The sequence below is a fragment of the Humulus lupulus genome, chromosome 1 (genome assembly GCF_963169125.1).
Source record: "Humulus lupulus chromosome 1, drHumLupu1.1, whole genome shotgun sequence".
Taxonomy (NCBI): domain Eukaryota; kingdom Viridiplantae; phylum Streptophyta; class Magnoliopsida; order Rosales; family Cannabaceae; genus Humulus; species Humulus lupulus.
Window position 1 is genome coordinate 175,951,925 of NC_084793.1, and position 11,473 is coordinate 175,963,397.

Here is an 11,473-nt window from a genome sequence, read left to right on the forward strand (position 1 = left end):
TACCATATAGTATACTAAAAATGACTTTTAATGATAAGCTATATAGTAATTTGTTATACTTTATTATAACTCATTAGTTTCTAAAAAATGATTAATCGAGAACGTAAAAGTATCTTAACTAATAAGATTCCATAATATAACCTAAAAATGACTAATCGTTTTCTTAAGATAAAAAAGTTTCAACAAATAAATTTTGGAGGTAACCAAAATGTATATAAAATAATATGCTCTATAAATAATTTTTTTTTACGAAATGGTAACCAATTGGTAACTCATCACTATTTTAAGTAACCAAAAAGTTTCTTTTGAAAACCCAGAAAAACGAGAAATTCGGGATTTCGGGAATGTTTCCAATTCAGGTATATTAGTTTTAGAATCATGTATTTTTTTATGATGTGGCAAGACATCTTTGTAAATAATATTTTTTAGGTGATTTTTGTAATTATTTTATGTTATATGTATATAATTGTAAAGATTCTATAAAAATAGATTTGGGGCCAAACTAATTGTATTCTAATACTCAAAAGTATAAACTTTAACGACAATAATAGTAAGAACTTCCTAATAACTATTATTCGAAAAATATTTAAGTTTAGTTGTTTGGCACATTGATTTATTTTTTAGAGTTGTTATCAAATCTTTATGTATAATTAATCTTATACACAGAGAGTATGGGTCAGAAGCATACTCAAACAGACACTTGATATATTACAAAATAGAGGTATATTTTATTAATATGAGACTTCAAAAATTTATAACTTATTACAAAATGTTATTCTATTTATAATTGACCCAAGTTGGTACAATTTAAAAAAAAAATAAAATAGAGGTTATTCTTGGAGAGTATCCCTATACACAGGTTTGACTATATAAGTAATGAACGAGAAAGCCAAGGCTTCCCAGGAGTGTGCTTACAACCATCTTAAATCTTAATAGACCTTAAACGAGCTTGTGCATGTCTTTTTTTGGAGAAATTATTTGTATCGGTGAATTCTATATGTAAGTTGAATTATATTTATTTGAAATTAATTTAGATATGATGTTATTTATTTAAAATTATTGTTTCAAATTTGAAAAAAGAAAAAAAAATATATGCAGCACATCCTTTGGATGGGCTTTGCCATTAGTGTATATATAATCAAATTAAAAAGCAACTACATAGTTATTTTTTAGATACAACAAAAATTCCTTATTACTATTTTATTAATTATATATTATCTCATACTAATACAAGATTATATTATCATGAATGAATAATGAATTTTCTTGATATTATTATATAATTAATTCAAAGAATAATTATAACATTCAAATATAATAAAATTGTACTTTTATTTAAATCAATAAAATGTCTTTACATACTTTTAGGACATTAATCCTAACAATCTTCCACTTGCCCTCAAAGCAAGTGAGACAAATCCCTTAATCACATGTTGCATACATGACCCATAAATGACTTTGCAGGAAGTATCTTGGTAAACGGTTCTGTCAGGTTCTGTTTCGACGCTATCTTCATAACAGTTACATCACCTTTGTGCACAATCTCTCTAACAGATGATATTACATTTCTATATGCTTTCCTCTCGTGTGGCTTCTAGGTTCATTGGAATTAGCTACTGCTCCACTGTTGTCACAATACAAGATTAATGACTTATCCATATCTAGAACTACTTCCGGATCAGTGTAGAACTTCCTCAACCAAACCGCTTCTTTAGTTGCTTCACAAGCCGCTACATATTCGACTTCCATGGTTGAATATGCAATACTAGATTGTTTAATACTTCTCCAGACTACAGCTCCTCCACCAAGAGTGAATACTGACCAGACGTCGATTTACGACTGTCTTTGTCTGATTGGAAATCCGAATCAGTGTATCCAGTGAGGTTTAACTCACCCCCTGAATATACAAGCATATAATCTCTTGTTCTCCTAAGATACTTGAGAATGTGCTTCACTGCAATCCAATATTCCAAATCTGGATTTGGTTGATAACGACTCACAATCCCTACTGCATAGCATATGTCAGGCCTAGTACACAACATAGCATACATAAGACTCCCAAATGCTGAAGCATAGGGATACTTTATCATTTCCTCTTCCTCTTGAGGTGTCTTTGGACATTTCTTTTTAGAAAGAGTAATTCCATGTCTGGTCAGTAACTGACCTTTCTTGGAATTCTCCATAGAGAACCTTTCAAGCACCTTATCTATATAATTAGCTTGAGAAAGTGCAAAGAGCTTGTTCTTCCTATCTCTTAGGATTTGGATTCCTAGAACATAGCTCACCTCGCCCAATTCTTTCATTTGGAACTTTTCAGCTAACCACTTCTTTACGTTTGACAGTGTCTCTACATCGTTGCCAATGAGGAGAATTTCATCCACATAAAGAACCAGGAAAACCACCACTTTTCCTTTGATAATATTTATATACACATGCTTTGAAAGTTTCCACTTTCCCATCTACACCTCTTTTCTTCTTGTATATCCATTTGCACCCAATGGGTCTAACATCTTCAGGTGGGTCTACAAGTTCCCATACAGAATTGGAATACATGGATTCCATTTCTTGGTTCATGGCTTCTTGCCATTTCTCTTTTTCAGGATCATCCATAGCCTCTTTGAAGGTTAATGGATCGTCCTTTTCATAAAAAACAAGGACATGTGCCTCATGTTCATAGCGATCTGATTGTCTCACAATCCTCCCACAACGACGTTGCATTAGGGTTTCCTTTTCAGGAATAGTGGTTTCCTTGGTTTGTCATTTATCATTTAATGAGGACGATGAAGGTGATGAGATTTTATCAACAGTGAGTTCCTCTAATACTAATTTGCTCCGAGATTTATAGTTATTCATATAATCGTGTTCAAGGAAGGTCGCATTTGTAGAAACAAATGCCTTTTGTTCCTTGGTACTATAGAAATAACCGCCTATTGTTTCTGGAGCATAGCCCAAAAAAAATGCACACTTCAAACCTTGAATCAAGTTTCCCTAATTTAGGTCTAAGAACAAGAGCAATACAGCCCCAAATGCGGAAATGGTGCAAACTAGGTTTGTTTCAATTCCACAGTTCCAGTGGCGTTTTGCTTAAGGTCTTAGATGGGACCACATTCAAAATGTAAGTCACCGTTTAAAGTGCATATCCCCAGAATGAGAGAGGAAGTAAATAGTAACTTAACATAGACCTGGCCATGTCCAACAAGGTCCTGTTTCTTCTTTCTGAAACACCATTTTGCTGTGGTGTTCCAGGTGCTGTGAGTTGGGATAGAATACCATGCTCCAGCAAGAAATCTTTGAATTCTAAATCCAAATATTCCCCACCTCGATCTAATTGAAGTGTTTTAAGAGTCTTACCTAATTGTTTCTCATCCTCAGCTTTGAGTTCTTGAAACTTTCCAAAGGTTTTAAATTTCCTAAGCATTAGATAAGTATGACCATATCTTGAGTAATCGTCAATAAAAGTGATGAAGTACTCATACCCACTTCTTGCTTGTACATTGATTGGACCACATAAATCATTGTGTACAACCTCCAAAGGTTTTTTAATTTTTTTTTTTTATCTCTATTGCCTTTTGTTGAGAAAGGACGTTTGGTCATTTCGCCTTCTAGACAAGATTCACAAACCAGAAGAGTTCCAACTCTTAGTTCTCTTAAAGGTCCATCTTTTGTTAACCGGTTTATCCTATCTAGTCCTATATGACCAAGTCTAAGATGCCAAAGATATGTGCCATCCTTATTTGAAACCTTTTGCCTTTTTCTTCCTTGCAGTTTTCCTACTTTAAATAATTCCGAGTTATTTAGCGTTCATTCAATAAGTGAAAGCGTTAAATTCCAAATATTCATTTGCATGTCTTAAGAAAAATTAAGAATAATCAAATTATAAATAAAATATTCTAAAGTCAATACATGCAATAAAATCAAAATACTAAAAGAAACAAACTAAAACATTGTTCAAACAACAATAAAGTTTTATTTTAATTTTAATAAAACTAAAGAATATTAAAATAAATGGATTTTCGTCAATGCTTTCTTGAACTAGACACTTTCTCTTCTTTCTAGTCTTTCTATCTCCATTTGCAAGTTCCTCTTGATTACTCAAGTGTCTGTAAAGAAGAACAAAAATATGATTAGTAGTTTCTAAATCAAAGACTCAAAATGATACATTATAATCCACTATTAAGCTTAAGGTAAAGACAAATCATATTTACCTTTTTCACAAATGTGGTATTGTCTGTATATCCTCATAGACATCATCCCACATATCATGAGCGTATTCAACATCTTTGAACTTTTTCCTTGTTTTTCTTCCATGGTGCTAAGAATATAAAATCTAGCCATGTGATTTGATCTCATCCAAGTAGCATATTTCTCATGTTCCTATTTCCTTGCATCCCATGATGGCATAGGAGGAGATCATCTTTCATTAAAAATATGTTTTTAGCTTTTTGATCAGAAAAATGTAGCCTTAATTAGTGTGTCGGGAGGGCAATAAATGATTTAATTCCATTATTAGGTGAATTAATTATGATATATGTGTATCATTATTTGATTACATGAGTTATATTATAATTTGAATATATATAAGCATGTGGGCCCATTCTTGTTAATAAGGGCATATTTGTAATTTTGGCCCATTAAGGGCATAAATGTAATTATGTGTGTGTTACAACTGAGACCACATTATTATGTGGGTATATTTGCCATATTGGGCTCAAGGTGGTCCTAGTGAGCGGATTAGCGGAATAGTCACAACGGGGTCAAATACTCAGCTCGGGGTGAGCCTAGGGGTATTCTGGGAATGTAGTGTGTGTTCGAGGTTGATCGGGTAATGGGTAGTTATTTGGAAATTATTTGGGTATGCAAGGATTAATCGGGGATTTATAGGACTACTCAAGGAATTAGTGGGAAACGTGGCTAATGACCATTTAGCCCTTAGAGGCACTAAAGGGCTAAGGATAGGACTAGGGGCATTTGAGTCTTTTTCCCTAAACCTTAGAGGGACCTAGGTTGTAGAACCTTGATGAAGCAAAAATAGAAGAAATATTTTTCACTCAGCTGCTCTCTCTTTCTCTCTCTCATGTACTCCCTCTCCTCCTTTAAGCTTGATTGTGCTCTTAGGATTCTTGAGGAATTGGCTAAATTTTTGGGGTAATTATGGTGCCCATGCTATGTTGTTAAGAGTCCTGGACTCAATTTTGGTTTTAAGTTATGTTTGGAGTGAGATTTGGTGACTTTGGTTTGGGGGAAAACGCAGGAGAAGTGTTGGAAAAAATGGATTTGCGAGGTCGCGCCTTGGCGCTGTTCTTGAGTGTCGCGCCTACATGAACTAAGAGGCCTAAGGGGGTTCACTGAACCGCCTTAGTGCCACAGCGCTGGGCAAGGTGTGCCACGGCGCGTGTCCAGGAAAATGCCTAGGTTTGCTCTCTAACTTGTAGAGGGCCGCGACACCTCCAAGTAGCTCTGCGACTCAAATAGATAATGTTGGCCAATTAGGGTTTTTAAGTTCGGGAACTCAACCTTAGGGGCTTGGGAGGTTTATTAGAATTTGAGGCCCCAGGGACTAGAACTAGGTTCGGAAGTCTTTATTTACCTGAGATTAATGGAGGTTCCATATTATTGTGAGTTAGGGCTAATTCGAGCAGTTGACGAGGATCGTATCTAGGCCGCTTACCTAGGGCTTGTAGAGTTCAGGTAAGAAAACTGTCTGTGCATGTAGAGTAGGGAATGGCCCAATTATCTGTGCTTGTGTTGTGCTTAGTGTTATGTGTAAATATTTGTAACTATTATGTCATATATGTGTGTTGTGACTGAGTGGCAAGGGTCGGGATCGGAAAGGGCCGAAATCGACAATAAGCATGTTGAATGCAGGATGCCATGGCATAGCCATCTAAGGTTGTTGTACTCACCCGTTTGGTTAGGAACGTGAAACTGGTTTCTGGTAATGCACCTTGATTGCCTTAGGCCCCTGCTGTGAATTGTAATGAATGCTTGTGAATTGTCTGTTGTGTTATGCACTTATTGCAATGAATTGTTATATGCTATGCTGGTGAAGTTTTCTTGCTGGGCCTTGGCTCACGGGTGCTCTATGGTGCAGGTAAGGTCAAGGGAAAGGTTGTCCAAGCATATTTGGATGGCATGGAGTGGTGCGTACATGTTTGGCCTACCTGGCCGCCACGGCTGGGGTAGTTTTGAGGAACACAATGTAAATGTCTGATTTTGTTTCCTAGTTCAACTGTACAATGACTTTTGAGTTGTAAATATGTATTAAACCGCATTTTGGGATCCCACTGTAACTTTCTATGAACATAATGAATGTTTAAACCTTTTATGTGGAAATTTTATTAAATGAGTATTTACTTTAATTTAATTCACACTTTAGGTCTAACACCTCGATTAGTGAGTCAAATACACATTTTAAAACAACATGATAATGGCTCTAGGGTAGTAGGGCATTACAACTTGGTATCAGAGCGTGCCAATGTTTATGGTTCCTAGAGATTGACCGAACATTTACGCTCATTGCCAAAGACAAGCTTGACTCACAGTTGGTCGGTATTAAGTGAAATATTTGTCTAATTGCTTATTTGAATTGCCCTATTTGCCTGATTGATATTAGAGCATGATGTGTATATAATGCTAGGGAATGACCCCTTTGATCGTTATATGATTATACTATGTGTGTATTGTGTTGGTTTGCTATTTATGTTTGATCGGTTGGACTGGGGTGGTTTCTTTGGATGTTTTATCGTGCCTGATGTGCGTCGTCATTGATTGCAGACATATGGAAGTTATGCCTTGGCGATCAAACTGATTCCATGACAATATGGTCGTAGATAACAACCAGGGTCAGACCCTCCACCTGCCCCAGAACTGGCAACGAATGTTTGCAAAAATGTAAGCCAGACTTCAAAGAAATGAAGATGAACTCCGAGAGCTGAGTCAGCAGGCTCCTCCTCGGAATGCTAGAATACAGGCTCCACTGCCTGTGGCACCAATGCTTGCCCAACCTGTAATGGAGAATAGATGGGAGCCTCTGTATGAGAGGTTCAGAAAGCAACACCCTCCCACCTTTGAGGGCGTTCTGGACCCACTGCGGGCAGAGCAGTGGATGAATATGATTACATCTATATTGATTTTATGAGGGTGGAAGGAAATGAGAGGGTGGCTTATGCGAATTTATATGTTAAGAGATGACGACCGCATTTGGTAGGAAGTTGTGTCTTAGAGGAGAGATGTGGCCACTATGACCTGGGATAAGTTCAAGGACATTTTCAATGAGAAGTACTACAGTATCACTGTTCGAGCTATAAACGCCGACGAATTCACTAATTTAACGCAGAACAGAATGACCGTAACAGAGTACACTTTGAAGTTGATCGGTTAGCTAAATTCGCACCAAATTTGGTGCCTAATGATATGGAAATGAGAGATCGCTTTGTACGGGGGTTGAATGTTATGATAGCCCGAGATGTCAAGAGAACACTAGATTTAAGGACTACTACTTATGCTCAAGTAGTGAAAAAGCCCTTATTGCTGAAGGTCCTGAAGATCAGATATGGAAGGAAGGCGCCGCAAGGTGTGATGCTCGGAGAATGGTGCCTCCCTTCACTGGTTTTGGCCGAGGTAATGGCCCCTTGAGCAGAAAAGAAAGGCCCGGGGTTATTTTTTTCCTCCTGGTCCGGATAGGAGGGCACACGAGGCCTTTGGTGGCCGTCAGGGCGGGAGAGAACTAGAAAAGCTTCCCAGAGTGTGCACGGTACAAACGATGCCATCTGGGAGGGTGAAGAGTCAAAGCTAGAGTGTATACTTTGACCCAGACCGAAGCTGAGGCTAGTCCCTCGGTCGTGACAGGTCAGATTTCTAGTGCTGGTTCTTCATTTACTACATTGATTGATTCAGGAGCTACTCATTCATTTGTATATGCTAGAGTGATAGACCATCTACGTAGACCTTGTGATCTGTATGCTAGGGGATTTAGAACATTGTTGCCAACTGGGGAACTAGTAGTCTCTAGGATGTGGTTTAGAGCGTTACCAATAGAGATAAACAGTAGGGAGTTGTCTGTTGATCTTATTGAACTGGGAATGGTCTGGTTAGCAAAGTATGGGGCGAAGATAAACTAGAAGCGAAGGATGGTAACTTTTGAGCCCGAAGGAGAGGAACCCTTCGTGTTTGTGGGGATGGTGAGTGGACCACGAGTACCTATGATCTCTGCATTGAGAGCTAGAGACCTATTGCAAGAAGGTTGCATAGGATTCCTAGGAAACATAGTAGATACCTCTAAGGTTATTTCAATTGGACCCGGTGAGACCAGGTTGGTGTGTGAGTTTCCTAATGTGTTTCCAGAAGACCTGCCAGGGTTGCCACCATGCCAAGAGATTGAATTTGTCAAAGAATTGGCACCAAGAGCAGAACCAGTATCGAGGGCACCTTATAGAATGGCTCCAGCAGAGTTAAAAGAACTGAAGATTCAGTTGCATGAATTACTGGGTCTAGGATTCATTAGACCCATATTTTCACCATGGGGTGCTCCAGTGCTGTTTGTGAAGAAGAAGGATGGGTCCTTAAGAATGTGCATCGATTATCGGGAGCTAAATAAGTTGACTATTAAGAATAAGTACCCATTACCCAGGATTGACGACTTGTTTGATTAGTTATAAGGAGAGACAATATTTTCTAAGATTGACCTTCGATCTGGCTACCATCAGTTGAGGATTAAGGAAGAGGATATACCAAAGACCATGTACCGTATAAGGTATTGACATTATAAATTCCTAGTCATGTCTTTTGGGTTAACCAATGCCCTAGTAGTCTTCAGGGATTTTATGAATAGGTTATTCAGGGATGATTTGGATAAGTTTGTAATTGTATTCATTGACGATATACTGGTGTACTCCCAATCAGAAGCAGAACAAGATCAATATCTTCGTTTGGTACTACAGAGGCTGAGGGAGCATAAGCTGTATGCTAATTTTATTAAGTGTAAATTCTGGTTAGCCAAGTAACATTTATGGGCCATATTGTGAGGAGGGGATTTTAGTGGACCCAACCAAGATAGAGGCAGTGAGAGATTGGCTGAGACCAAGCAGTGTACTAGAGGATAGAAGCTTCCTAGGACTAGAAGGGTACTAACGGCGATTCGTTGAGAGATTCTCTAGAATAGCAACACCATTGACTGAGCTGACACATAAAAATACAAAGTTTGTCTGGACAGATAGATGTTAGAATAGTTTCAAGGAGTTGAAGCGGTGACTGATTACCGCTCCGGTACTGAGTCTTCCATCAAATAAGGAAAAGTTTGTGGTCTATAGTGATGTTTCATGGTAGGGTTTGGGTTGTATACTGATGCAAGCTGGAAAGGTGATAGCCTATGTGTGGATGCCGAAAATCCACCAAATAAGAAAAACACACAAAAGAAGTTTCTAGTCCCTTAAAGAAGTAAATAGCTAAGGGGCACCAAGGGCGCCAAGTACGCAATGAAGGCAGAAGGTAATTATAGGACATCGAAGTGTTAGACACTCGCAGAGCTCTAGGCCTCATGAGGTCATTCCAGGCCTCCAAGCTGCATCACCTTGTTAGACGTGTTTGTCATGCACACATGGCCCTTATCCGTGCCCCTCGAAGTTAAGGCCCCAGCCTCGCGAACACCACTCCAGCAGCACCCCGCGCATGCCAACACCTCATGCGCCTAGCCTTGCCCCGAGGTGTCCCACACCAAGGACCTCACGCCAAGAAGACATTTCTCACCTAAGATGTATCCCATGTCTCATCAAGGCATGCGCCTCGCGCCCCGCGCGCACCAGGGGCCTCGCGCCCATGCGCCTCGCGCGCACCAGGGGCCTCGCGCCCATGCGCCTCGCGCGCACCAGGGGCCTCGCGCCACGCGCGCACCAAGGGCCTCGCGCCCATGCGCCTCGCGCCCCGCGCGCACCAGGGGTCTCGCGCCCGCGCATGCGCCTCGCGCCCCGCGCGCACCAGGGGCCTCGCGCCCCGCGCGCCCATGCGCCTCGCGCCCGCGCGCATCAGGGTCCTCGCGCCCGCGCGCCCATGCGCCTCGCGCCCCGCGCGCACCAGGGGCCTCGCGCCCCGCGCGCACCAGGGGCCTCGCGCACCAGGGGCCTCGCGCCCCGCGCGCACCAAGGGCCTCGCGCCCGCGCGCCCATGCGCCTTGCGCCTCGCGCCCCGCGCGCACCAGGGGTCTCGCGCCCGCGCATGCGCCTCGCGCCCCGCGCGCACTAGGGGCCTCGCGCTCCGCGCGCCCATGCGCCTCGCGCCTTGCGCCCCATGTGCACCAGGGGCCTTGCGCCCCACGTGCACCAAGGGCCTCGCGCCCCGCGCGCCCATGCGCCTCGCGCCCCGCGCGCACCAGGGGCCTCGCGCCCCGCGCGCACCAGGGGCTCGCAATGAGGTATGGCCTTGCCCATGGCCTCGACCATGGCCTCGTCCATGGCTTCGCCCATGGCCTCGCCCACGGCTTCGTCCATGGCCTCGCCCACGGCTTCGCCCATGGCCTCGACCATGGCCTCGTCCATGGCTTCGCCCATGGCCTCGCCCACGGCTTCGTCCATGGCCTCGCCCACGGCTTCGCCCATGGCCTCGTCCATGGCCTCGTCCATGGCTTCGCCCATGGCCTCGTCCATGGCCTCGCCCATGGCCTCGGCCATGGCCTCGTCCATGGCCTCACCCATGGCCTCGCCCATGGCCTCTCCCATGGCCTCGCCCATGGCCCCGCCCATGGCCTCGCCCATGGCCTCGCCCATGGCCTCGCCCATGGCCTTGGAGGTGAGAATACTCACAAAGGGCAAGGTACATGCATGAATATGGAATGTGCCTACAAACCTAAAGAAGTCAAAGTACGGATATAGTACCCTTACCAGACAAGTAGTGGGAATGCCAGGAGTGGTTATGCAAGAATAGGAGTTATGGTCCGTACGTCTACGGCCATGGGTCAGAGCCGACACCACTACCTCCTGCGCCACTACGCCTGCCACCACGCATTAGACATGGGTACCGACAAGTAGTGGAGACATCCTCCTGACACCTGCTTCTGTACGGGGTGTACGACCACAACCTCTGAAGCCACTCCCCTGACACAGTACGTATGTACCACTTGGTCCCCTGGACCACTATGTATCTAAGGCCATTAGAGCCTACTATAAAAGGAACCCTAAGACCACCTGAAAGGGGGTTGGGAAAATTCATTGTAAGGAGAGGCTATTGAGAAATATACCAGGATTTGCTCCATCATTTATCTGTGTCTACTTTTTCTTAAAGTTTATTCTTAGTTCTTACAAAAACCTCACTCGACTTACCTTTGAATTTTCCGATCTAATTTCGTTGACGAGATTTCACCGTCAACAGTTTGGCGCCGTCTGTGGGAAGAACAAGCATCAAGCCAGTGTTCTTCCTTCATTTCCAACAAACAAAGATGCTAAGACATTCAAAACGCCTACGGCAAATACAAAAGGTGGAGGTT